General features: G+C 37.5%; 1 pseudogene; it reads right to left on the reverse strand.

Moving 5' to 3' along the window:
- Window positions 1–392: 392 nt before the first annotated feature.
- LOC145572259 (uncharacterized) overlaps window positions 393–25778 on the reverse strand; it is a 41709-nt pseudogene continuing 16323 nt past the window's right edge.

Consider the following 25778-nt stretch of genomic DNA (forward strand, 5'->3'; position numbering starts at 1 on the left):
TTGATTTACTAACTCTCATTTCCATTATTTTTAATGTGGTGTGACAGTTTTCATATGCACTATTTGGGTAAACTGATGGGTGGATAAACCTTTTTTTTTGAGAGCAAATTTCAAATATAATTCCTGAACAGTTGACTTGAAATGATCAAAGTGGATATTAGGTAGCTTAGTTTAGGGATAATATCCAGAATTTAGAATCAAATCTTGTCTACATCAATATACTTTTGGTTGTCCACCACTCACTACACCAAAAAAATAAGCAAATCATGAAACCATCAGAGCCATAGGATAGAGCAAGACCCAAAGTTTGCGCAATTCAACTTTATTTTAATAATAATCAAAGAAAATAAAACATTTCCAATACAAATGCCATCAAATAGCTCATTCATTCAAAATCCAGTTCAACTAACAGACACCTTCAAGTTTACACTACAATAGAGCCTTCCATCACAGTAACAACTTTTCCCCCGAGTTTAACTCTATTCTTCTGCTCATCTATCTGCAGCTTCAATACTCCACTCCGAGATGATGCCTGTTACAGATACTAAGTCAGAGAAAGATGCAGAATATGGCGATTACTGTTAAGGCAAGCGAAAAGAGGGGGGGGGGGGGGGGGGGGGGGGGAGTTGTGGGCTGTAGGAGGTATACCCGTATGCAGTATAATCAGACTTCCCTGTCTTCTTGGACCAATAGTATGCTAAAGCACAATGCGCACTACCAGTAACTGGATCCTGGATTACAAGCGAATTCTGTTAGCTGCAGAAATTATTCTTAGATTACCTTATACTTTATGAACTACGAGTCTACGACTACCACTTATTCAGATATTGGAAAACTCAAACACCTATCACAGCGGAGACAGGAAATACCAATTAACTGATATTCGAAAACTGAAACACATAAGCTAACACAACGCATTAAAAAATTCAGAAGCATGAACTCTTTCTGAAAGAAAACACACTAACTTGAAAGCATAATACCTCATTGATGCCATTCTTTGGGTAGAAGCATCGACTAACAAAATCGAACCCAGATTCAGATGGTGCAACTGCACATATGACCAAACCCCGACCAGGCCATTTTTTAAGTTCCTTAAAGTCTTGTGTATCTGTAACAGCTTTTGCAGATGGCAAGACAACCTAAACAATAGTTAGAAGTTAATCATTTTTCTTTCTAATATTCGAAATCCAAACACTGCAAAAAATTCTTTCTAATAAGAGAAATACAAACACTGCAAAAAATTAACAGAATTGGACATACAAAGAGATCTTCTAAAGCAGTCTTCTTCATGTCGATCACAGAAGCAAAACTTAATACTTTTGATATAGACAAAGTCTCATCTAAACTGCATTCAGATGTTGCAATAGCTGGAAAATCTAATTCAATCAAGAAAGGTTGTTCTGCTTCACCTTTATCAGACACAAATGAGGCAGACTCCTTTGGTTCAATTACTTTCTGGGCTGTCAAGATGCCAGACAGTGTTGAAAATTCTACTGTGTTCTCCTTTACCAAACCGGATGTGAAACAAAAGTGCGCGGCTGGTAAGGTTGCATGGCCACAGAGTTCTACCTTCAAAGTTCAGCAAATAACTATTGTAGATCAGTTCTGTTAGCAGACATTGGACCAGCCCACCACAATTTTGTTTACAAGTGCTTCCAGCTCTTAAATCACCTTTTTTTTCAATGTAGAACATCATAGTGAAAAACATTCATGAACCAGGTTATCCTTTACAATGACACTATTTCTTCAGAATCTTCACAATAGTTTTTGTGTTGGAGTTAGATATTAAATAATCTTCATATTCGAATTACTTTTGTCCTGCCTGTCTCACTAGAATACACACTTGTAGGGAATATTTCAAGCATCCCACACTTGAGCCCCACTGTGATCATACACTTAAGTATGGCAGCGTCCAAAGGGAAGAAAGTTAGAGCAAAAGAGTCGCCAACAAGTTTAGGAACTTGTAAACCGTTCACAGGATGAAGGTTACACCCCTTCACGATCCATGAGATCGCTAACTCCATAGTGGTCTGGCACCATGACTGGGGGGATGAAGGTACAAATCCAACCTAAAAGAGATTGAACCTGCCCTAAAAATAGGCCTCTACTTCATTCTTCTCATATTCATGTGCACTTTCTGACTAACATACAATCAATATATTAATCGTAAACCTGTTTAATCTATGTTGGTTGAATATTAATGTACAAATAAAACTATTATTGACGATCACTTGAATTAAAATCACATTAGCCTAAATAAAATTATTAATTATCTTATTAAGCGTGATTACAAGTACAAATTCCCTTTAAACTTGCAAGAGAGGGCGTGATCAAGCAATAACAATAATATATCAAGCAACATAATAATATTGACACAACAAATCACCATCATCATAATCTCAATCTCAACAAAGCATAATAATATTATTAGTATGATCTAGGCATGATACTAACAAGATTAATAACAAATCTTAGTATGTCACTAAACAATAAAGATCAAATCTTTAATCCTAACATGATACTAACATGATAGAAGAAATAGAAAGCAACCTAAGCATGATACTAGAAAACAATAAATAACATCCTAGCATGATACAAGGAATTAAAATAATAATCTAAGCATGCTTTCTACAAAATAGAGCAATAAAATAACTTACTTTGTTGCCTCGTATCTCTTTCTATCAAAACAATACACACGTTAGGAACTTCAGGGAAAATATTAAATCAAACAATTAACTTAAATAATTGAAATAGGGATTTAGGACCAAATGCTTAGAAATTATCAACCTTTAACGTCTAGGGCGAAGGCAACTTCGAACTTGGCTAGATGTGTCTAGAACTCGTGAATGCGGTATTGGGTTTGTAAAAAGGCTAGGCTTAGAAAGGGGGGAGAAAGAACAAGCTATTAGCTTAAGAGAGAGAAGAGAATTAGAAAGATGATTGTTGATGATTAAAACAGGGAATAAGGACCCTATTTATAAAGAAAATAGTCCCGAAACGATCAGAAAAAGATCGAATTCGATTCGGAGTAAAACTACTTCTATCGCGGCACGACAGTGTCCATCGCGGTGCGATGGAGCTGTCGTTTCGCGATGGTGAACGCGTTAACTTAAAACCGTACGGAGTCTTTAATCTAATTAAATTAGACTTATTAACGTCCGTACTTATCTTTTAAAATACTTGTTTTATTCCAAATATAATTCTTTATTTTCTCTAAAAGATATAATTATTAATCCTAATCCCACTAGAATTTAAAAGAACCTTCTAGATTATTCTAGAAGATTAAAATCAATCCTAATGACTTAAGGAATAATAATTAATGGGCCTTCCACTTGATCATTGGGCCGTATATAAAACTCATTTCAGGCCCAATTTAGTATTTTGGCCATAACTTCCTCATCATTCATCGGAATTGGGCTTATAATATATCGTTGGAAAGCTCTTTTCGAGCCCAATCCAACTACACTATTATTGGACCCTTATCACGGATCAAACTAAATCGGACTGGACATCTTCCATAAAATAGAGTAAGAAAAGAAATTTTTTCAAAAACAGGAAGAAGTATTTTATTAAAAACGACCGCACCACAAGACTTTTCACATTTCACCTTGTTCGATAATCAAATGACGTTAAAGGTATTCATCACTGGGTTTGGTTTTGGGGAGACACAATCAGGTGTCTACAGAATCCCCCACTTTGACTGAGTTTGGAGAAATGTAAGTTTCGAAAACAAAAGTCAAAGTAGCGATAGGGACGGAAAATGATTCAGAACGTTCTGCGATTCTAAATCATCGTTGTAACGCCGATACCTGCAAACTAGCGTTAGTTAAACAGATAAAAGAGTTAGAAATGCGTATCTTACACCGTCGAGCACACGTCTCTAGAGTAACCGAATTTGTTGTTGCATGCTGTTGTGACGAGCTCCACAGTGCCTCGTGAACGCCATCTGAAGGTAACAGTGCCTCGCTATCTTCATTTGTTTGTGACAATCCTCCACAGTGCCTCGGGAACATCGTCGAAGGTGACTGTACCTCGTCATCTCCAGTGTTGTGGCAGTTCTCTCCACGGCAGTACCTTGCCGCTATAGACAACCTCCCCTATACTTCGGGACATCGCCGAAGACCTGCTGCTTGTAGCCATCTTCAGTTTTATTGTGACAATCTTCCTAGGGAAGATTATCGAAGACCATCGCTTGTTGATCCTCAGTTTGCTAGTGCTTCGCTTGAACACTTGCTGATATTATGCTGTGATTGCTTGTTGTGCCAGTACCTTGGCGCATTCTGTAATGAGCTGGTGCTTTGGCGCTTGTGCTTTCTTGGAGAACCAATACCTCGGTGTTTGTAATGAGCCAATACTTAGGCACTTAAGCTAAGTGAGATGATCGTTGTCTGGCCGATCACTTATTGCAATTGTAATCGAGTCGACTACTAATCATGTCAATTTGCTTATAGGGGCTAACTGGCGTACCAAGGAACCCAATTTGCTAAATAAGGTCCAGATAACTATTTATGGGGCCCAGGAATCGCATCGCTGAAGAAAGGAGAGCCAGCGCATGCTGCCACGTGTCATCGCGGCGTGCCATGCTTGCCACGATGTGACAGCTCTGTCACGGCATGATGGAGTCGCGTTTTCCGGAATAAAACCCCTTCTTCTTCCTCATTTCGGCTGTTGCTCATTTCTTGTTCGGTTTTCGCCCGAAACTTCAAATCGTTCATTCTTGCTCGTTTTTAACCAAATTCGCTCAAATTTGTTACAAATCAAAGCTCTCGATCTCTAGTTTGCCGATCTATGTAAGTTTTGCTCAAAATCCTCTCAATTTGGAAGAATTTCGTGCATGTTTATTTGTGGATTTTTGAAAAAATCCGAAAATGTTCTTGCTTATTTTGCTTTGTTTATCAAATTTCTTGCCATGAAATTGCTTGTTTATGCTTGTATATCACCTTAGGAGTATTTTGAGACTTGTTTGACTCAATTTGGTGAAGAAACAAACGTTTTGCTATTGTTGGGCACCTTGAGTTTGTGAGAACAATGTGACTCGTTCTTCACGTTTCTACTAGCTATTCATGCTTAATTTGTCATAATATTTCAAGAAATTGTTTGTTCACTTGAGAATACTATTTTTGCTTGAATAAAAAACATGCTCTGTTTTAATACTACGTACTCTGTTTTTGACAAACATAGTATCATGCGGCTAGGCGAACCTTAGATACTATAGAGCCTTTTATTTACTGTTTGCTTGCATAATTAGCATGTCTCGACGACGTGGCTCTGGCTCACGCTCTCGTGGGGCTCACCGAGAGGACGAGCCCGTCGACGCTGGCGAGAGGACTTCCTTTAACCTCGGGGTGTTCCCTGAGTGGGATGGGCATACCTTGTACTTCGAGCCCCAGTTTCATATATCAGAGTGTGTTCCGCTCGGGATGATTGACGAGCGAATTTTTTGCCACGGTTCGGGCAACGATACTATTGGGCAGCTATACGATTCTTACTTTTGCAACAACGAGGGGTTGCTTGCGCTGTGGGTGTTGTAATACCTCGTATTTTTATACATATTTTATTTAAAATAAGTATTTTAAGAAAGTATTTAATTGAATTGAAATGTTTTATTTAAAGTATTTTAATTATTTATTTTAATAAGTTTGGAAATATTTTATAAAAGGAAAGTTTATTTAATTAATTATTTTAATTAAGTTGGGGTTTAATTTAGGAATGTTTTATTTTAAGTAAAGTTTTATTAGGGAAGGGATTAGGAAAATTAAAAGAGGAAAGTTTTGGGAGAAGGGTTTCTAGAGAAGGGGTATAAATATCCCACATATGAGGCAAATCAACTTTGCCCAGAGTGGAGAAAACCCAAGGTAAACTTCTCTCCCTTTTCTCTTTATTTTTCTTTTCTTTTTCTTTCTCTTTTTCCCCTTTCCCTTTTTCGGCTCCCCCTTACCGCTGGCCACCACCACCACCGGTGGGCCGCCGGCGCCAGCCACCAGCAGCACCAGCCGGTGGCTGGCGGCAACCGGCAGTGGTGGCCGGCCAGCCACCTTTTCCTAAAAAAAAAATTAAAACTTTATTTTTTTAAAAAAACCTATTTAATCCTAGATCTAAATATTAATTATGGGTTTTGTGATTTAATTTTTGATGTTTGATTATGAGTATTATGTTAATTAATTTTCAGATTATGTTTTTAATTAAAAGCCCCAATTTTTGAAACCCTAGGTTCTTGATTTGTAAATTATTGAAGGATTATGATATATAATGGTGTAAAAAAAACTTTGATTAAAGTGTTTTAAGGCTAAATTACAACAAGTTTTCATTAAAATATAGTGCTGGAATTTTGGTTGTGTATGAAAAATCAAGTTTCTTTAAGGAATTTTAATTACCCATTAATTGGGATTAAAGTATGATGTTTTAAATATAATTTCAGCTTATTTTAAATAAATTATGAGGGGTTTTATAATAGTATATATTGCTGGAAATTTGTGTAGAGTGGATTTTAATATCTTTTATGATTTTAAATTGTAGGAAACTTTGAAGTGAGCGATTTTTATTAATTGTGGCGATATTAAGATCGTATACAAGGTACGTTCGCGTACTTAGCATAATTATATTGATGTAGTAGCATGCTAAATGTGTTTGATTGATTATAAGTAGTATCATGCTAGGTTTGGAATGGAATTTATGATATGGATGTTATTGGTGAATGGATTATGAGGCAAGATTTATTTGTGATGGATTATTGATTGGAAAATAATAGTTTGGAGTATTATTTATGAACCTCATATTTATTTGTGGCATGTTGGAGAGCATGTTTAATTAAACTAAATGTTTAATTTGGTTTGGAATATTGAAAAGGAATTTTATTATGGTTCATATAATTTTTATTGATGCTATAAACATGAGAAAGGAGCTATTTAAGTGTCTTTGTACATGAGGAATAAATTGTATGTTGGTGCCTTAGTGCACCTAAGGTGTTTTTAACACCGAGGGATAGGATTTGTGGCGCTTTATGCGTTAAAGGTGTCATTGGCACCAAGGTAGAATTAAAAAGGGTTCAACATTATATATTTTGTGGTCACTAGTTATTCAAGAATTAAATTGGTATATTGAATTGTTTGATTAATTATTGTTGATTGAATGATTATGGTTTGAGAGTCATCACCGAGTTTAATAATCTGTAAATAACGTAAAGTGAAAGAGATTACGCACCAAAACTCTTGGAACGTATATACCTTGAGTATGAACTTATGGGGGGAGTTATGGGGTTTTATATTTAACCATAACTTCTACTGGAGTACAAGACGCTGTACATTCCTTTTATTTTTATTATGCGCAGGAATACTGCCACTTATGAGTGGTTTTGATGCTGGCACGGTTAGCTCCCATGTCAGTAACCTCAATTTATTGGGGGAGGTTAGTGGGAAACCCCTTCGATGCATAATCAACGCTAAATAAATTATTTAGTGTCTAGTGAGAACTTTTATTGATTGTTGTAAGTTTGAAAAACAGGTGCAACGAGGTAAGTTGTGTATTGATAGGGAATTGTATGCTAGTGTGCTAATTACGCTTATGTACTCAGCTTTGTTGATTGTGTGTTTGTTGGACTTGTCTTTATCTTGGCCCTATGATGACCCATTTTTAATGGAGAGTAGTGGGAATAGGTAGAGATAAGCTTTTCAGGTGATGAAGCATTTTCATGAATGGGCATGAGTGAAGAGCGAATCATGCTAGTTTCTATAAGTATATGATGTGTTTATTGCTTTATTTATTTATGACTTGATTATTATGCGTGACTAATGAAAAGAGTTTTGAGTTCAGTTTTGGTTTTAATAAGGGCCTATAATGGTTCCAAATTGTAGGTTGATTTTATTTTACTTCGTTTGACTTTGGTTTGACTTTACTTTCGTTGATTGACTTTTCAAGTTGACTTGTTTTGAATGGTTTTGAAATTAGTCTTCCGCTGTGTGTCTGTAATAGTTTCCTTAGCCATTTTCACGGTGGCGGTAATGTCTTAGATATTCCTATTTAAAGTTTTAAACAGGGCAAAACAGATATTTTAAAAGAAAGGAATTTCTGGGGTGTTACAAAGTCTTGTGATTTGACTTCTTTGCTGAAGACTATTCGGGCTCTCTATTCTTTGAAGTCGAGCCATTTCTTGGTTCGTTCTTTGGTGGAATTCTTTTGGGATACCACCAACACGTTCCACTTTCCTTGGGGCGAGATGACTGTCACTCCCCTCGACTTCTTTATCATCACCGGATTAGAGTTCTGGTCAGCTGCAGTCCCCTTCGGTAGCGATATTACCCTTTTCTCTCCTGAGGTAGAGGAGCTACTAGGTCCCATTGTTATTCGGGCCCGCGGCGAGTCTTGGCCGTTACAGATGAGTAGCCGATCCATTCGCCGGACTTTGCTAGTAGAGGCTTTTCGAGATGATGCGACCACCTCAGAGCAGTGGGTGCGCATCTTCGTTTTAATTCTTCTGTCAGGGTCCTTCTCTCCTGACAAGGGTAGCCGAGTGCTACTCTATTATTTGCCTGCTCTTCGAGCGGTCAGGACTTTTGATTGGCCAGCTTGGCCTATGCTGACTTCCTGCTGGGATTGCGACTCGCCTGTCGTCATCGCAGCTTTGATGAGGAGGTCACACTTTCGAGGTTTTGGAGGATCGTAGAGGTATACTCTATTCCCCTCGACAAAAGTTTTCTTTTGACGTTTAGCTTTTGCCGACGTTTTTGTGTTGTTAGAGGTGTGGTTCTACGAGTATATGCCATCTTTGGTGCCAGCCAGGCCTTCGCCTCGAGGGCTCCCTATCGCTGCTAGTTGGGGCGGCTGTTATGCCGACCAGACTGCTATTGCCCTTGTTTGAGAGTTGCTTATCTCGGTATGCATTGCTTGTCATCTTTGTTCACTCTTTTGAGTAGGATTCCGACTCATGCGTTTTCGTTTTGCAGGGACCTGAGGTCAAGTTCCGTCCGTGGGCTGATTTTGACGTGCCCGCGCGGGCCGTCCAATTCACATCTCAGCAGCGCTACTTTCAGGGGACCTATGATGCTGTTGTGTGATTGGGCGAGAGAGTTGCGATTCAGCACTCTTCGGAGTCTTTTGTTGTTCTTACTAGTTTTCCGCGGCATATGATGGACCAGGCAGACCTGAGAGTTTATATGGGTAGGTCGCCAGCTGGTACGGAGTGGCAGCGTCATAGCCATCTGAACCGGAGTTATGGTGAGAGACTTTTGCCACGGTTGGGTCCACCACCTTGCCCGTTAGAGGATGCGGTGGTATATTTTACATCTTTTGATCGGTTCTTTTGGTAGCCCCCAGCAAATTCTAATCGTTTAGGCTTTATTCTTGCAGGCTACGGCGGCGGCTACGGAGTTTGTACCTCCACCAGTGTCCATTACTTAATAGGGGTCTTTTGGCCCGGTTGAGGAGATGATTCCTCTAAGGAGTGGCGCTTTGTAGAGAGGTCGATACCTCGTCACCAGACCTGGGTGAGCCATCTATCATTATTTTGTTTGCATGCATGTTCTTTGATTGTTTCTGACTCTTTTTGTTTGGCAGTTTTCCCGTGAGGTGATGACGAGGATGGCGAGAGGCATGGACGCCTTTCGTTATCAGCTCGTGAGGTTAAGTCACCGATCTACCTGTCGTCGTGGGAGTGATGGCATGGAGGTATTTTTCTTTGACCTTTATTTTATTTGCTTCACTTATTTTTCTTGTATTTTATTCGGCTTGTTTTTCTATTTCAGCCTGTTCCTCCGTCACGTACTCGTATGAGACCCGAGGATAGGAGAGAGAGATTCGGGTCTGACTCGAGACGTCGTCGTACTTCGGCCGGGAACCAGGGTGGTCGAGCGGAGTCGAATCGGACTGCGGCACTAGAGGGTTCCGGGTCTTCTTCCGAGGGTGCGTCAAGGAGGCCAACTGGCCAAGGATACGTGACATCGGCTCCTCTTATGGGTGGTGGGACGTACGAGGTCGGCTCGTCATCCTAGCAGCCATAGCATCCCCAGCAGCCGGAACCTCAGCAGGGTGAACCAGGATGGGCTGGCCCTACTCTTTCGCTCCCATCTACTAATGATCTTGAGGCTGGTGAGGGATTGACTCCATGGACTGTGCAGTTCTTGGATACATTTGGGGTTCCTCCGCAGTTGCGTCCTCCAGCGCAGTAGTTGTGTCTGTGCTTTTTTATTTGACTTTGTAGGACTTTGCTTTATATTATTTGACACTTATGTTAGACATGTTGTATATACATCCTATGATTACTATGCATATTTTATTTTGAGCATTTTTATTTTTCATTTTATGTGCATGTGAGTGTGTGAAAAAGTAATGACTAATTTTTGCGCAAAAAATTTCCGTCATTTTTATTACTAATGGAGGGTATCCGACTTTCTCCCCCAAAAAGAAAAAATGAAAAATAAAATTGAGTTTGACTAAAATAAGCTTAAAAATTAAACTTAAAATAATCAATAGGGGGTAGGTCTTTGAAAGAAAATTGCCAAAAATAAGGTTAGATAAGGCTTTGAAAAGAATTTAAACCATAAAGTCAAAGTACAAATTCGAGTCAAAGTTGGATAAAACACGGTAGGCTTAGCACGTTGCTCTAACACGGTAAAAACCGAGCCATCGCGGTGCGATGGCTTTATTTTTCCGGATCCTACTAGGATACGACTTGTGTCGATTTTTTGTTATAAATAGCCCCCAAATCTGTTGATTACAACATAATTCGAGTAGATTAAAAATATTTAGCTTATTAATTTTCCCTCAAATAGCCATGTCTAAAACTTTTAGCGATTTTACTCGTGAGTGGTGCCGGTCTTTGACTGGCAAAGAGAGAAAAGAGCTTGACTTTTTTCACTTGGGGGGTTTATATGGTATTAAGGGGGTAGATCTTGACATAGATTTTATTCATACCGCCTTAGAATATTGGGATCCAAATACCCATTGCTTTAAATTTGGTTATGATGAAATTTGCCCTTTACCGGAAGAATTTGGTGCCATTCTTGGCTTTCCCTCTTTAGATCTTGCGGTAATTCCTAAGGTGAGCGAATATTATTATAAGGATTTTGAGCGTTTCCTTAACCTTAGGGATAGGGACTTAAAAGACATAGTGCATGGGAATGTAGTAAATTTGAAGGAATTTGCATGTTTTCATTTTGATAGACTATGCTCTGAGTCTTTTCATGTTTATTGGTAGAGGGCTTTCTTCTTTTGTATGTTTAGTCAATATCTTCTCACTAGTGAAAACATTCATGAGGGTCAAGCAATTTTAGCATCTGTCATGGAGCAAATTGAATCAGGGAGAAATCCAATGCCATTAATTGTTGGAAAAACTATGCTTAGTTTAGATGAACTAAAAAGAGATCCAAAAGCATCTCTTAAAGGTTCTCCAATTTTATTACAGGTAAAAAATTAATACTTTCAATTACAGAAATCGAAAATTTTTAATTTTGTATAGTAATACTAATTATTTGCATTGAATTTTTTTTTTTTTTTTTTTTTTGCAGATTTGGCTAATGGAAAGGCTTAAATTAATTAGCCCTTCTGACAATGTTGAAAAGTATACACCAAATTGCCTTGTGAGAAGGAAGAAGCGTTTCTCCATAAGGATGGGCCGCCGGGAGTGGAGTAGAATCTTTGAAACTTGCAACTTTGCCATCAAATGGGTTGTTCCTTGGTGGAAGATTGAGAAGATGGTTGGTGTCAATAAACAACCTTTTTGCCGTATTCCAAGTTTGTCCAAGTTAACCTTTTACTACCCTCCTAGAGTCAAGAGACAATATGGCCTTGTTCAAACCATTCCTTCCGAGGATCTGCGTTGCCCTTATGAATTTGCCGTTTCACAAGATGTAGAAAGATTTGATGACTATTGGTGTGCTAGAACTTTGTGAGAAATTGTTACCCAAAAAGTTCCTCCTTCTTTGTCTAGAGATGTGAAGCAATGGTTACTTGGTAGATCTCAAAAACAAAGTCCAAAACATGTACAAGACCAATGTTAAGGATCGCCTTGGAGATAAGAAAATTCCTCCCAAAGATCGTGTAGGTGCCAGAGTTGAATTCAAGACTCCTCTTATGCCTAAGAAGAAAATTACTACTAAGGGCAAAGAGAAGAGAAAAGCTGACTCCACAGAAAAGAAAGTATGGGTTGAAAAGAAACATGGCGTGAGGCTAAAGGAGAAACAATTGATACTATGACTGTGTGCAGATCTTCTAAAGGATCCTTATTGGTGAAAGAGATGGATGATGAAGAAGAGGCAGATAAGAATTGGAAAAGAGCTAGAAAAGAGAAAACAGATTAGAGCATTGCTTTTACTTTCAATTTATTAGTCATTTTATATTTTCAAGTCAATTTAATTTTTAAGCCTTTATTTTAATTCCATTAATAATGTAATTTTACTTTTATTAATGCAATTTTCAGCATTTAAATGAAATCAACTTTTTACATTGAATATTGTATTAAAGCAATGAAAACGACTTGAATTAATTTCGAAAATTGTTCGAGTACGGAAGTCAAAAATTTCCCGAAATACACCGAAATTTGCCCAGATTGACGAAAACGAACTGGCGCTGGTAATTTGAATTCATCGCGGCGCGATACCCTTGTCGCTATGCGACAAATCATGTCGCGGCGCGCTGGACTTGAATTATGCGGGACGTACGCTCTGTGTTGGCGTGCTGATGCAGAAGTGCGAGATTTGTAAAAATTAAAGTGGCCGCGCCCCGTAAAGGGTTGCCTACGTATCCTTTCCTTAGGAATCAGGCCAAATGTAACTCTTTTGAGTATAGTACTCAAGTTATCTTGGGTAAAATTTCTTAAGTTGGTCAAGATTCGTCATGTTTGCGAATTCATTACCATCCATATCAGTTAGTTTTGCGGCACCTCCTGATAAGATAGTTTTGACGATGTATGGTCCGGACCAATTAGGCCTAAATTTACCTCTTGGGTCTAGAATATTTTTCATTAATGCTTTTAACACCAAGTCTCCTACTTTGATGTTTCTTGTCTTGACCTTCTTATTAAAGTATCTAGCTATGCGAGTTTGGTAGCATTGAGTATGATGTAGAGCTTCTAGTCGCTTCTCATCGAGCAGACTTAGCTCATCTTGCTCTAATCCATTCGACCTCATCGAGTTTACTTTCCAACGCGATGCGTAGAGAAGGTATTTCCAATTCCACAGGTTGTACGGCATCCATTCCATACACTAAAGAAAATTGTGTATTCCCAATAGATGAGCAAATTGGCGTGCAATAACCCCAAATAACGAAATGGAGTTTGTCAAGCCAATCCTTGTAGTTTTCTATCATTTTTTCGATGATATTCTTTAAATTCTTATTGGCCGCCTCTACCGCACCATTTGCTTGAGGTCTGTATGGGGAAGAGTGATGATGTTGAATACCATACTTTTGAAGCAATTCTTCACATTCTGCTTGGAAGTGAGTTCCATTGTCACTTATCATTTCATGTGGGACTCCATATCGACATATAATGTTCCTTTCGATAAATAGTGCTACATGTTTTGTGGTGAGTTTTGCATATGATGCTGCTTCAACCCATTTTGTGAAGTAGTCAATTGCTATTAAGATGTATTCATGGCCTCCTGTCCCAGGAGGAGTGATTTTTCAAATAATGTCTATTCCCCATGTTGAGAATGGCCATGGTGATGTATAGGTGTAAAGGAGAGAGGGAGGGACATGTTGCAAGTTAGCATATATCTGGCATTTAGGGCATCTTTTTACATATTGATGGAAATCCCTATTCATGGTAGTCCAATAATATCTTTGGCGCATTACTTTTTGGGCTAGCATTTTGCCATTCATGTGAATTCCACATACTCCTTCGTGGATTATTCTCATTGCTCTTTGAGCTTCCTTTTTGCCTATACATAGGAGAGTGAACGCGGGGAAATTAGGTCGTTGACTAACCTCCTCACAGCCAAATAAAATTTATTATAATCCTAAACTAACCCCTAAACAAGTCTAGTGGTAAGTTCGGAGTCGAACCACAAGGAATGGTAATGTTAAATTGTTCTTGATCTAATGCTTAAGCTACGCCGAAGTCAGTTTATGGATAGTGGACACTACAAATACACTAACACACATATAAAGAACAAAATATTATAAAGTCTACTAGGGCTAAAGATCCACTTTGAACAATTAACAAGTTAATGAGAATCCATTTGATAATCAATCATGCAAAGAAAGAATTAAAATGGGAATTAATTACACTCAAGAGCAATCTCTCAAATTCCTAGCTTAGATCCCTCATTGACTAGGTGCATAGAAGAAATTTACCCAAAATGCAATCAAATATAACAATTCTAATTCACAATCCCTTGTCAAACTAGAAATAATATGCAATTAAGTTTGCTATCATGGAAGATCAATCCAATCTAAAACAAACAACATGCCATCATCAACTTAATCAATTTAATCACACAATTATCAGCAAAATTAACTCAAATAACTCAATTAACCATTACAAAGCTTCACTCAACACCTAGTAGAAGGAAATATAATCAAACATGATTAACAAAGCAATGAAAGAAAGCATAAAGAGAAAAGAGAGTAAGAATGCTCATTGATATAAGATGGAGATCTTCAAATCATCAAATTCCTCCTTTGATTATCCAAAATCCATGAAAACCATTGTGTTTCTCACTTTCTCTCTACAAAATTTGAGAGTTTCTCTCTCTAAAAACCTAAAACTTATCTAAAAGTTACCGAAGAAATGAATTCCTCTCTCTAAAATGAGTAAAAAATCTATTTATACTCCTTACTAAATTGCTTAGGAAGCTCCGCAAAAAGTCGAGCATCACGTATAGGTGGGCGCTCCAAAGGTTGTGCACAGGCGCTCCTAGCTGCAGCAAAAAGAGGCAGAATCGTCCCAGAAAGTTTGGAGCGGGCGCTCCTCTTAGACTGCACTCTTGCTCCTACGCGCTAGACAAAACTACTCAGCTTCAAACAAACATAACTCCCTCGTTTTACATCAGAATTGAGCATATGACCTGTCATTAGAAATATCTCGAGATAAGCTTTCATCTCCAATTAGAATCACTCCAAAATGTTTTGTAGATCAAAAGATATAATTATTTGAAGTTCAACCTTTGCAAATCAAGTGCACATTTCTTCATTACTTGTTCTTTTATGTATTATATTTCTTCAATCTTGAACAATGAACTTATCCAAGTGTTCCTAAACATAAGAAAAAATTAATAAAGTTTAATCTAATGAAATAAGCAACCAAAATATGCAAGAAAATCCAAAGTTGAGCAATAACGACATTTCACATGCAAACAGGACAAATGTAATAAAACGTTATTAAATCCAAGTAATAAGACATCAAAACTATGAAAAACTGACTAGAAACTCCTAAAAAATAGTGACATATTTGGCACTTATCAAATTCCCCCAAGCTTACCTATTGTTCATCCTCGAGCAAAACATAATGAATACAAGGGAAAATGGTGCATTTTATTCAAACAAAGAAAACTAGAAGAGAAAGAATGTACACTAAATCACTTTCGTAGGAATCACGAATACATTTAGCGTATGCATCAAGCAATTTAAACCCTTTAGATCGCTTTACAGGACGAGTATGCTCTTGTAAGGGTATCCTAAGAGTTTAACCCATGACTCTTGATAAAAATCAAGGCAAAGCAATAAATAAATAAAATAAAATAAATCGAAGTAAAAAAGAGGTTACAAGCATTCTAGAGTGGACTTTTATGATGGAACAAGCACTAATGAATGTCAATCTTTCTAAAATAATAAAGGTATGCACGTTTTAAGATGTCCAAGGTTGATTGAAACATAACATATGCTAAGCATAGAGAAACTAACGGAAACACATTCCACCTTTTGTTCCAACCAATCAAACCACGTCCTCTCTACAAGTTTCAAATCCACTTTCAAGTTATCTTCTCTAATTCCACGAAGGAATCAGAAAATAAGTAAGAAATTCAAAACATGAGAAGGTTACCCGACATCTTGGCTATGCAAACTCGCTCTATAGACTTGATTCATATTTCCCGCCACCATTAAATGACTCAACCCTTTAGAGTCAAAAGGACTTTCAAGGTTGTAGCATATAGGCTAGGAGAGTAAAGGTGTGGAAGACTTTTGAACTTGGTGATAAACCTACATGTGAAGCTCAGGTGGAACTTTCCCACAAGATCCAATCCAATCTAAAACAAAAGCACCAACTATGCTCATAAAATAAATTTCCCCCAAGCTTATTTAACAAAAAATAACAAAAATACGGAAAAACAACTATAACAAAATCTTTTTGTGCTTTTCGTTCTTCTTTTACTTTTTTTTTTCGAATTTTTTTTTTCAAGCTTTTGTTTTATTTTTCATTTAATGTCCTTGTCTCTTTTAACTTTGGACGACTTTTTCTCAAAATACATTTGCTTTTATGCACAAACTTATATACAACACATACTTTCTTTGCAAATGAACTCATAATTCTAAACTTGCACCATAAACAATAAAAACAAGCCCCAAAACAAAATTGCTTCATAAAACTAAAGGTAGAAAGTGAAACCAAGACTTGAAGGCTTGTATTATGGCTAGAGAAAAGAAGGTATATGGCTCAAAAGGACTAGCAAGAGGGGCAAATGAAAACCAAAACCAAAAATAGAAAATCTATATCCTATATAAAGAAATATAAGAAACCCGAAGAAATGCCTTTGTCATCTCCTAAAGTGGCTTGGTCATGATCTTGGGAGCTAAAAGTCAAGTTCTAGATATGAGAATGCAATAGCAAAGGATCCAAATATGCCGCTCAACAAAGTATGGTGAAGGCTTGAACAATTATACCTCACTAGGGATAACAATACATAACTCTTGATTTCATATCCACTATAGAGAGCAACTCCATCTTACCACAAGCAAGTGAACTAGGGATTCATGGTCTGAAAGTTCTTAATAAACTACCTTAACATACCATATCCTAGAGTCAACCTAACACATTCTCAAATCGTGCAAACCTCTAAAATTTAGGGAGAAAGACATTTAAAAATACAAGTCCAAAAGTATTATGTCCATACCAAGAACGAAAGAAAACACTTTACAAATTTGCCTTGATAGAAACAAAAATCTTTTTGATATTTTCAAAATATAGAAAATGGAAATGCATATACAAATGTGCATGGAATATATATGAATCAAAATTCCACCAAACGTGATTAAATACCCTCCCTCAAGCTTAAATGAGACAACATGTTCAAACTTAAACCAAAGAATCCATGGGAAGAGAAAAGAAAGAAAATCATCCAACCAACCAACATATGTCCAACAAGTCACAAATCATTAGAGGAAGAGCAAGGAAGGATATTATCGGATATTAGATAGGTGTAAATAGCCGCAAACGACCCAATTAAACCTTCTTGAAGTCGACTACCTCTAATATTGAATCTTGTTTTCCATGTGTTAGTAAAAGTGGAGTCAAATTTCCTTGATTCTTGATCCAAACCAATGCATACGAGTATATCAAGTTATGTACCTAGCACAAAGCACATAAACATTTCCATAAGTCAAAAACTATTCTAAAAATAAAAGAGAATGAAAGCAATAAAACACGGGTTACTTCTCGAAAAAGGCTTGTTTAAAGTCCAAGCTTGACCGCTCTAGTAAACAATATTACAACGATCGCAAGATCTTGTCAAATGCACTACTACACATTTCATAAGAAAGAAGGTAGGCAAATGACGGGAAAAGAATGTGCAACAAGGATAAGGCACGCAATTGAGGAGAGAGGTGCCAAGAAAAAGAAGAAGAATCAAAAGAAAATTCAACAAAATAAAAAAAAAGAAGAAGAAAAAGAAGGCAAACTCTCCTCAAAATGTTTTTGGGTGGTAAAATCACCCTTTTCCTCAATAATAAATGAGTGGGGAGCTTGAATATCACAAATAGAAGGAGGGTCCCCAATAGGCTTGTTGACGAAAAAAGGGAGGGACATAGGATAGTAGGGGACATTGTTAATTTTTCTTGAAAAAAGGACATGAGAAGAGGGAATAGAAGCAACAGTCTCACAAATGAACTCTTCTTCACCACCATTCCTCACATCACCAATAAGAGCATGGAAATCAATCATTGAATCTTCAAAAGATAGACACTCATGAACTTCATATCCCTCAAAAATTCAATCCCCAAGAGAAACTATATCATCCTCCCCATCACAACAATGAACAACATTCCCCTTAGAAATCCCAAAGCCCAAACTCCCAAAACCATGCATGAATGGATACAAATACATTTCAAACTTATCTCTTTCCCATAAAGCATTCTCAATGAACTCACTCAAAAGGCTATGGTTTTTCATTTGAACCTCACAAAATATGTAGGACATAACCTCAAATAAGTTCAAATACTCATGGATAGAAGAATCATAAACATGCACTTGAGATTCATCAAAATAAGAAGGGTGGTTGTGATTCACAAAATCATCATTTAATTCATTCTCAACTCTTTTTCCTTCACTCAAAAGCTCACTAATGTCTTTCTCACACTCTTTTGATTGCACAAAAACATCATCATCATCATCATCCTCAACACACACATGAAATTTGAAAGATTCAAGATCGTGCAACAGAGATGACAAATGGCTTTCTAGCTCTTCCTTTCTCCTTATTATCTCCTCAATACGCTCCTCACTCCTTTTCATCATCTCCAATTGACTTCTCATAGATTTTAAAAACAACTCCTTACTTGGCCCAAAATTAGAATCAAGCTCAACACGTCTAATAAGGGATTATAAATAATCAATAGGAGACTCACAAGATGAAGAAAATTGAGGGTAAACAAAGGGAGAAGGATCACAACCAAGATTGTAAGCATAAACATTAGAAGGATGAGTATAATCATCACCATGGTGAGAGGGGGCACAATCAAGCATATAAGATTCATTATTAGGAGAAAAAGGTACATCACAAGAAGGCATGCTAAATAATGAAGAATATTGAAACACATCATGCTCATCAACGTTGGAATGCACCTCATCATCATGAATAATAGGGGAAATAGAGTTGAAATCATTTGTTCTAGGTTCACTAATGGGATCATATGACAATTCATGGGAATTCATGCTAAAATTAGAAAAATAGATACATTGCACATCAATATTAGAAACATGATTACCCTTATTATAAACATCCCTAGCAAACCAAACATAAAAATCCCAAGCATTATTAATTGATAATGCTCTAAATTAACCATTATATATACTTTCAACAATATCCATAGTTTTCTCATTTAAACCAAAATAACAAATCTCATAACCCTCCCAAAGACTACAACAATTATGATCTACAAATCCCTCAAGTCTGTTGAAATAGTCACAAAAAGGCTCATTATCATATTGAGGAAATCAAAAACATGCCAATCAAGCAAAAGTATACGCAAATACCTAGACTCAAGCAATCAAAAACAATCAAGCGTTGACACCGTTCCCCGGCAACGGCGCCATTTTGAACGCGGGGAAATTAGGTCGTTGAATAACCTCCTAATGGCCAAACAAAATTTATTATAATCCTAAACTAACCCCTAAACAAGTCTAGTGGTAAGTTCGGAGTCAAACCACAAGGAACAGTAATGTTAGATTGTTCTCGATCTAATGCTTAAGCTACGCCGAAATCGGTTTATGGATAGTGGACACTACAAATACACTAACACACATATAAAGAACAAAATATTATAAAGTCTACTAGGGCTAAAGATCCACTTTGAACAATTAACAAGTTAATGAGAATCCATTTGATAATCAATCATGTAAAGAAAGAATTAAAATGGGAATTAATTACACTCAAGAGCAATCTCTCAAATTCCTAGCCTAGATCCCTCATTGACTAGGTGCATAGAAGAAATTTACCCAAAATGCAATCAAATATAACAATTCTAATTCACAATCCCTTGTCAAACTAGAACTAATATGCAATTAAGTTTGCTATCATGGGAGATCAATCCAATCTAAAACAAACAACATGCCATCATCAATTCAATCAATTTAATCACACAATTATCATCAAATTTATCTCAAATAACTCAATTAACCATTACAAAGCTTCACTCAACACCTAGTAGAAGGAAATCTACTCAAACATGATTAAAAAAGCAATTAAAAGAAAGCATAAAGAGAAAAGAGAGTAAGAATGCTCATTGATATAAGATGGAGATCTTTCAAATCATCAAATTCCTCTTTTGGTTATCCAAAATCCATGAAATCCATTGTGTTTCTCACTTTTTGTCTCTAAAATTTGAGAGTTTCTCTCTCTAAATACCTAAAACTAATCTAAAAACTACTAAAGAAATGAATTCCTCTCTCTAAAATGAGCAAAAAATCTATTTATACTCCTTACTAAATTACCTAGGAAGCTCCGCAAAAAGTCAAGCAGCACGTATAGGAGCGGGCGCTCTAAAGGTTGTGCACGGGCGCTCCTAGCTGAAGCAAAAAGAGGCAGAATCGTTCCAGAAAGTTTGGAGTGGGCGCTCCTCTTAGACTGCACGCCCGCTCCTACGCGGTAGACAAAACTGTTCAGCTTCAAACAGACATAACTCCCTCGTTTTACATCGGAATTGAGCATATGACCTGTCGTTGGAAAGCTCTCGAGATAAGATTTTATCTCCAATTAGAATCACTCCAAAATGTTTTATAGATCAAAAGATATAGGAATTTGAAGTTCAACCTTTGCAAATCAAGTGCACATTTCTTCATTACGTGTTCTTTTATGTATTATATTTCTTTAATCTTGAACAATGAACTTATCCAAGTGTTCCAAAACATAAGAACAAATTAATAAAGTTTAATCTAATGCAATAAGCAACCAAAATATGCAAGAAAAGCCAAAATTGAGCAATAACGACATTTCATATGTAAACATGACAAATGTAATAAAACGTTATTAAATCCAAGTAATAAGACATCAAAACTATGAAAAACTGACTAGAAACTCCTAAAAAATAGTGACATATTTGGCACTTATCAGAGAGCTCTACCTTTAGGTACACTTTAATGTAGCCCGTCGTTTATGAGCACATAATGGGAAGCCAAAAGTCTCAAAGCTCGCTTCGCTCTCTTGTCAGCGTGAAGTAGATATTCTCCTTTGGTGACATAGTTGAGAATGTCGGTGTACCAAGGTTCCTCTTCTTCTTCTTCTTCTCCTTGAATTACCTTATCATCTTTTATAGCTTGGATATAAGCTGGTTTATGCCTTTTCTCTATTGTTAGAGGCATTTGCTCAATTTCCTTAGGAATTCTAACCATCGAGGCTAGTCTTGTCAAGGCATCAGCAAATTGATTTTCTTCTCTTGCTAGGTATGTATATTCTACCTTTTCTAATTGATTAGTAAGAGTTTATGGAGATTGGGACGTGCCACATCCTTTTTGGTTTGAGGCTCCGTCGAAGTATAGCGTTCAAGTATCATCTTCCGTAACCATTAAGTCTTCGTCTGGAAAATCATTCTCATGAATGGGTGTCGAATCTTTTATTGCGAAATCTGCTAAGAAGTCCGAGACCACTGATCCTTTAATAGCTTTTTGAGGCATGAATCTTACATCAAATTGGGTAAAGTTGACTATCCATCTTGATATTCGCCTGTTATGTGTAGATTTCTTAAATAGGTATTTAAGTGGGTCTATTTGAGATACTACATAGACTGTATGAACGAGCATGTAATGTCTTAGCTTGGTTGTGGCCCACACTAGTGCGAGGCACAATTTCTCAAGTGGTGTGTAGCGTACTTCATACTCGAGCATCTTTTTACTTAAATAGTAGATGGCGTTCTCTTTTCCTTCATTTCCTCTTTAGTGACTGTTAGGTACAATCGAAGAGGGATTCCTAGAAGCGCTGGTGCTAATACAGGAGGGTTAGCGAGATAGGCTTTGATCTTTTCAAAGGATTTTTGACACTTATCGTCCCATATTGCTAGCACATTCTTTTTAAGTTTCTTGAATATTTGTTCATATATTGTGGTTAGCTTGGATATGAACCTACTTATGTATTGCAACCGGCCAATGAACCCTCGAATCTACTTCTCGATCTTGGGCGGCGGCATTGACATGATTGCTTTGATCTAGGTTGGATCCATCTCTATTCCTCTAGATTTAATGACATAGCCTAAGAGTTTTCCTAAGGTGACTCCAAAAGCGCACTTGGTTGGATTTAGCCTCATGTTGTATTTTCTTATCCTTTCGAAGAATTTTCTCAAGGCTATTTGGTGTCCTGGATGGTATTTTGATTTCACAATCATATCGTCCACATAGACTTCAACCTCTTTATGCATCATATCATGGAGTAAGGCAGTCGCTGCTCTTTGGTAAGTGGTACCCGCGTTTTTCAACCTGAATGGCATTACCATGTAATAGTTAGTGCCCCAAGGTGTTATGAATGTGGTTTTCTCCATGTCTTCTTCAGCATGAGAATTTGGTTGTACCCTGCGTACCCATCCATAAACGAGAGAAGTGCGTGATTTGCGGTGTTATCTACTAAAATGTCGATGTGTGGTAAAGGGAAGTCGTCCTTTGGACTTACCTTATTTAGATCTCTATAGTCGACACACATTTTTACCTTCCATCTTTCTTAGGAACTGGCACCACATTTGCGACCCATTCGGGGTATTTGGATACCCTGATAAAACATGCAGTTATTTGTTTTTGAACTTCTTCTTTTATTTTAAGACCTACGTCGGGTTTCATTCGACGCAACTTTTGTTTTACAGGTTTCATTCTTGGAATTAGTGGTATTGTGTGTTGAGCTATTTCCCTATTTATTCCTGGCATATCTTCATATGACCAAGCAAAAACATCAATAAATTCTTTTAGTAGATCAATTAAATCGGTTCTTTCTTCTTTACTAAGAGTTAGACCAATTTTAACTTCTCTTTTAATGGTTGGATCTTTTGAGATATCAACCGTTTCGGTGTCTTCAATTACTGGTGTTTTGTTTTCATGTGTTTCCATTGCCTTAATTATTTCGTTGTCACTTTCATTGTTAGTTAAGCAATGCTCGTCATCTTGAGTAAGGGAATGACACGAGGAGTAAGCGAATGAAGACATGTTATTGAATTTAGAAACCATTACATCAAATAAAGAGATGTCCGTTGGGACTTGACTACTAACTATCCTAGGAGTAGATTTTGAAGTGGAGGGGAGAGAAGGAGATGCTACTATAGAGGGTTTAGAGGACTCGACTACAGAAGCCTTGAATTCAGACTCGGACTCAGACCCAGACTTAGACGATTCAGACTTATCGAACATTGGTCCTTGTCCTGTTGTTATAGAGATCTTTCTTCCACTTGGCGTAGTCACCTAAACAGTCTTTCGCAATCCTTGAACTAATCCCTCTGCTGGAGAAATGAGATTTGTGGGATCAAAGTCTTCGCTTTGCAAGGCCGTTTGGATAAGCGCAGAATTATCGTCGATGCGTTTAGGCTCATTTTTCTCGTAACCAAAGAGTAGTCCTATGACATTAAAGTCAAAGCATGGGGGTGCTATCTCTTTGTGAATAGGGGTTGGAATCTCGTCTAGGAAATTGCAATCCAGAAAGATTTCAAATCCTTGTTATCTTACCCCATCTTTGACAAAGGGCTTAGGAAATTCGTAACATGGATAATCCTCACCCTCTTTTATGAATTGACCATTTAGAGTGAGAGGATATTGGTCCATTGGGATTGATTTATTTTGGGTACGAGCATTCCTCCGTGCATTAATTTTCTCCCAGGCTTGCTTATAGTCTATCGGAGTCAGTTCGAAATCAAGTCTAAAAGTATCTAATTTAGGAAGGCCAGGAGATCCCATTTGTGTTGCTATTCCTTTATTCTTTCCTAAAGTCATTCTAAGAAAGTGTCCTTGCTTTCGAAGAATGCAATAGACTATCATGCTTGAATGGAGGTCGTAGTGAAGAGTGGTCTTCTCATCTTCCTTGATGAAAGAGACCTCTTCAGCATTGAAGCCCCATAAATCTTCATCATTCTCGTCATGCTCCACATTTATGGGGGGTTTGTCTATTGCCTTGATCCTTATTGGGGAAGCATCGATTATGACGGGAATTCCTCCAACTATAGCCTTTACTTGTTGATGAAGGGATGAAGGGACGGCCTTAAGGTTGTGAAGCTAAGGGCATCCCAACAATAGGTTGAAGGAGGCTTTGATATCTAGCACTTGAAAAGTAGTAGCATGCTCAATAACCCCTGTTGTAACATTCATGGTAATAGTTCCAAGAGCTTGGCAACGAGTGTTGTCATAAGCTCTTATGCCTTGCGTAGATGGAGACAAGTCTTCATCCCTTATTCCTAGCATCCTCGCAGTCCTAAGTGAACAAACATTGATTACCAACCCATTATCTACAAGGGTCATTGGGACATTCATTCTCTTGCAGATTACTGTGAGGTTTAAGGCTTTATTGTGCTTATCACCTTCTACAAGTAAATCCTTGTCAGCAAAGGTGATTAGATTATTGGGGCTAGGGAGATCACTCGTGAGGAAGTTAGCTAACCCCTCAGGAGTGGTTTTTGAATTTATTCCTACTTTAGCCAAGGAATCCATTACCGCGACTCTATGCTCACGGAATGTGGCTAGTAGTTTCCATACATTCATCTCGACCTTAGTATTCTTAAGTTGTTTAAAATCCTCATCATCACTGTCCTACACTCCATCAACCAATTCTGAAAATACCTCTTTGTTTGGTCAAATTTAAACCAATTGCTTACTGTCAATTAATCCTTGGACTAGGTCCTTGAATTTAAAAAAAGTGCTCTATGGTATGTCCTCCTGATTGATGATAGGGACAATAGAACCTATCTGTTCTTTTCAACGATTCAAATGGTCTTGGCTCGAGAGGTTTGACTTCCCATTCTCGAAGAGCATTTGAAATATGTTCGCATAAGAGGTCCCAATAGGTGTATATGTCTTATTACTCCTTTTTGGTGTTTCGACTACTTTGAGAGATAAGGGTTTTCTTTCGGTAGTCTTAATGGGTGTCATCTTTTCAGCCATGCGCCTTTTTTCCATCTCCTTTGCTTCTTGGAGGGCATAGTGAAGTTGGGTCATCGCCGCCCTCATTATGTTTATGAGCACTCATGTATCCTCCTTAGAAGTTGGTTCTTTATTTGGAGGAAAATCACTCATGGCATCGAAGAAAATGTCCTCCTCTTCTTCACTGACATGAGTTTCTTTAATTGGTTTGATGAGGAGTGATGGGTCAACGTGACCTTCCTCATCAGAAATGGCCAAGGAATCCGAAAGTGGAGCATTATTGATACTTGGCTTCTTGATTGTAGGAGGTAATGGAAGTTTATTGCTATCAATTAGATCCTGAATTGCTTCCTTTAACTTCCAGCAGTTTTCAGTAGGATGACCCCTGCCTTGATGGTATTTGCAATGTGCATTAGGATTCAATTAGCCATCCTCCTTTCGACTGGTGGATCTCCAAATGGTCCAATAGGAGTTATGAGACCTTTTGCATGAAGACGATCAAATGCTGTGCCATAACTCATGTCAATAGGTGTGAAGTTTCTCCTAAATGGCTCCTTTTGTCCTTGATTATTCATAGCTAGGACCTCATTCAGATTAAAGGTGCTAACGTTGTTTGAGTGGGTAGTTTTGGAAGAAGAAGGGTTATCATTCTTCTTTCCTTTCCAGCCACTGTTGGAAGTGTTAGCAACTTTTTGTTTTGCAAGGTCGTCTTCAATATTGATTCCTATGTCATAGACGGCCTTGAAAGTACTCAAATTGCTTTAGTATTTGAGATGCTTAGAGTACTTTTCTTAGAGGTTCTTGATGAACATCCTTACAG

This window comes from Chenopodium album, chromosome 12, assembly GCF_948465745.1.
Source record: "Chenopodium album chromosome 12, dcCheAlbu1.1, whole genome shotgun sequence".
Lineage (NCBI taxonomy): Eukaryota > Viridiplantae > Streptophyta > Magnoliopsida > Caryophyllales > Amaranthaceae > Chenopodium > Chenopodium album.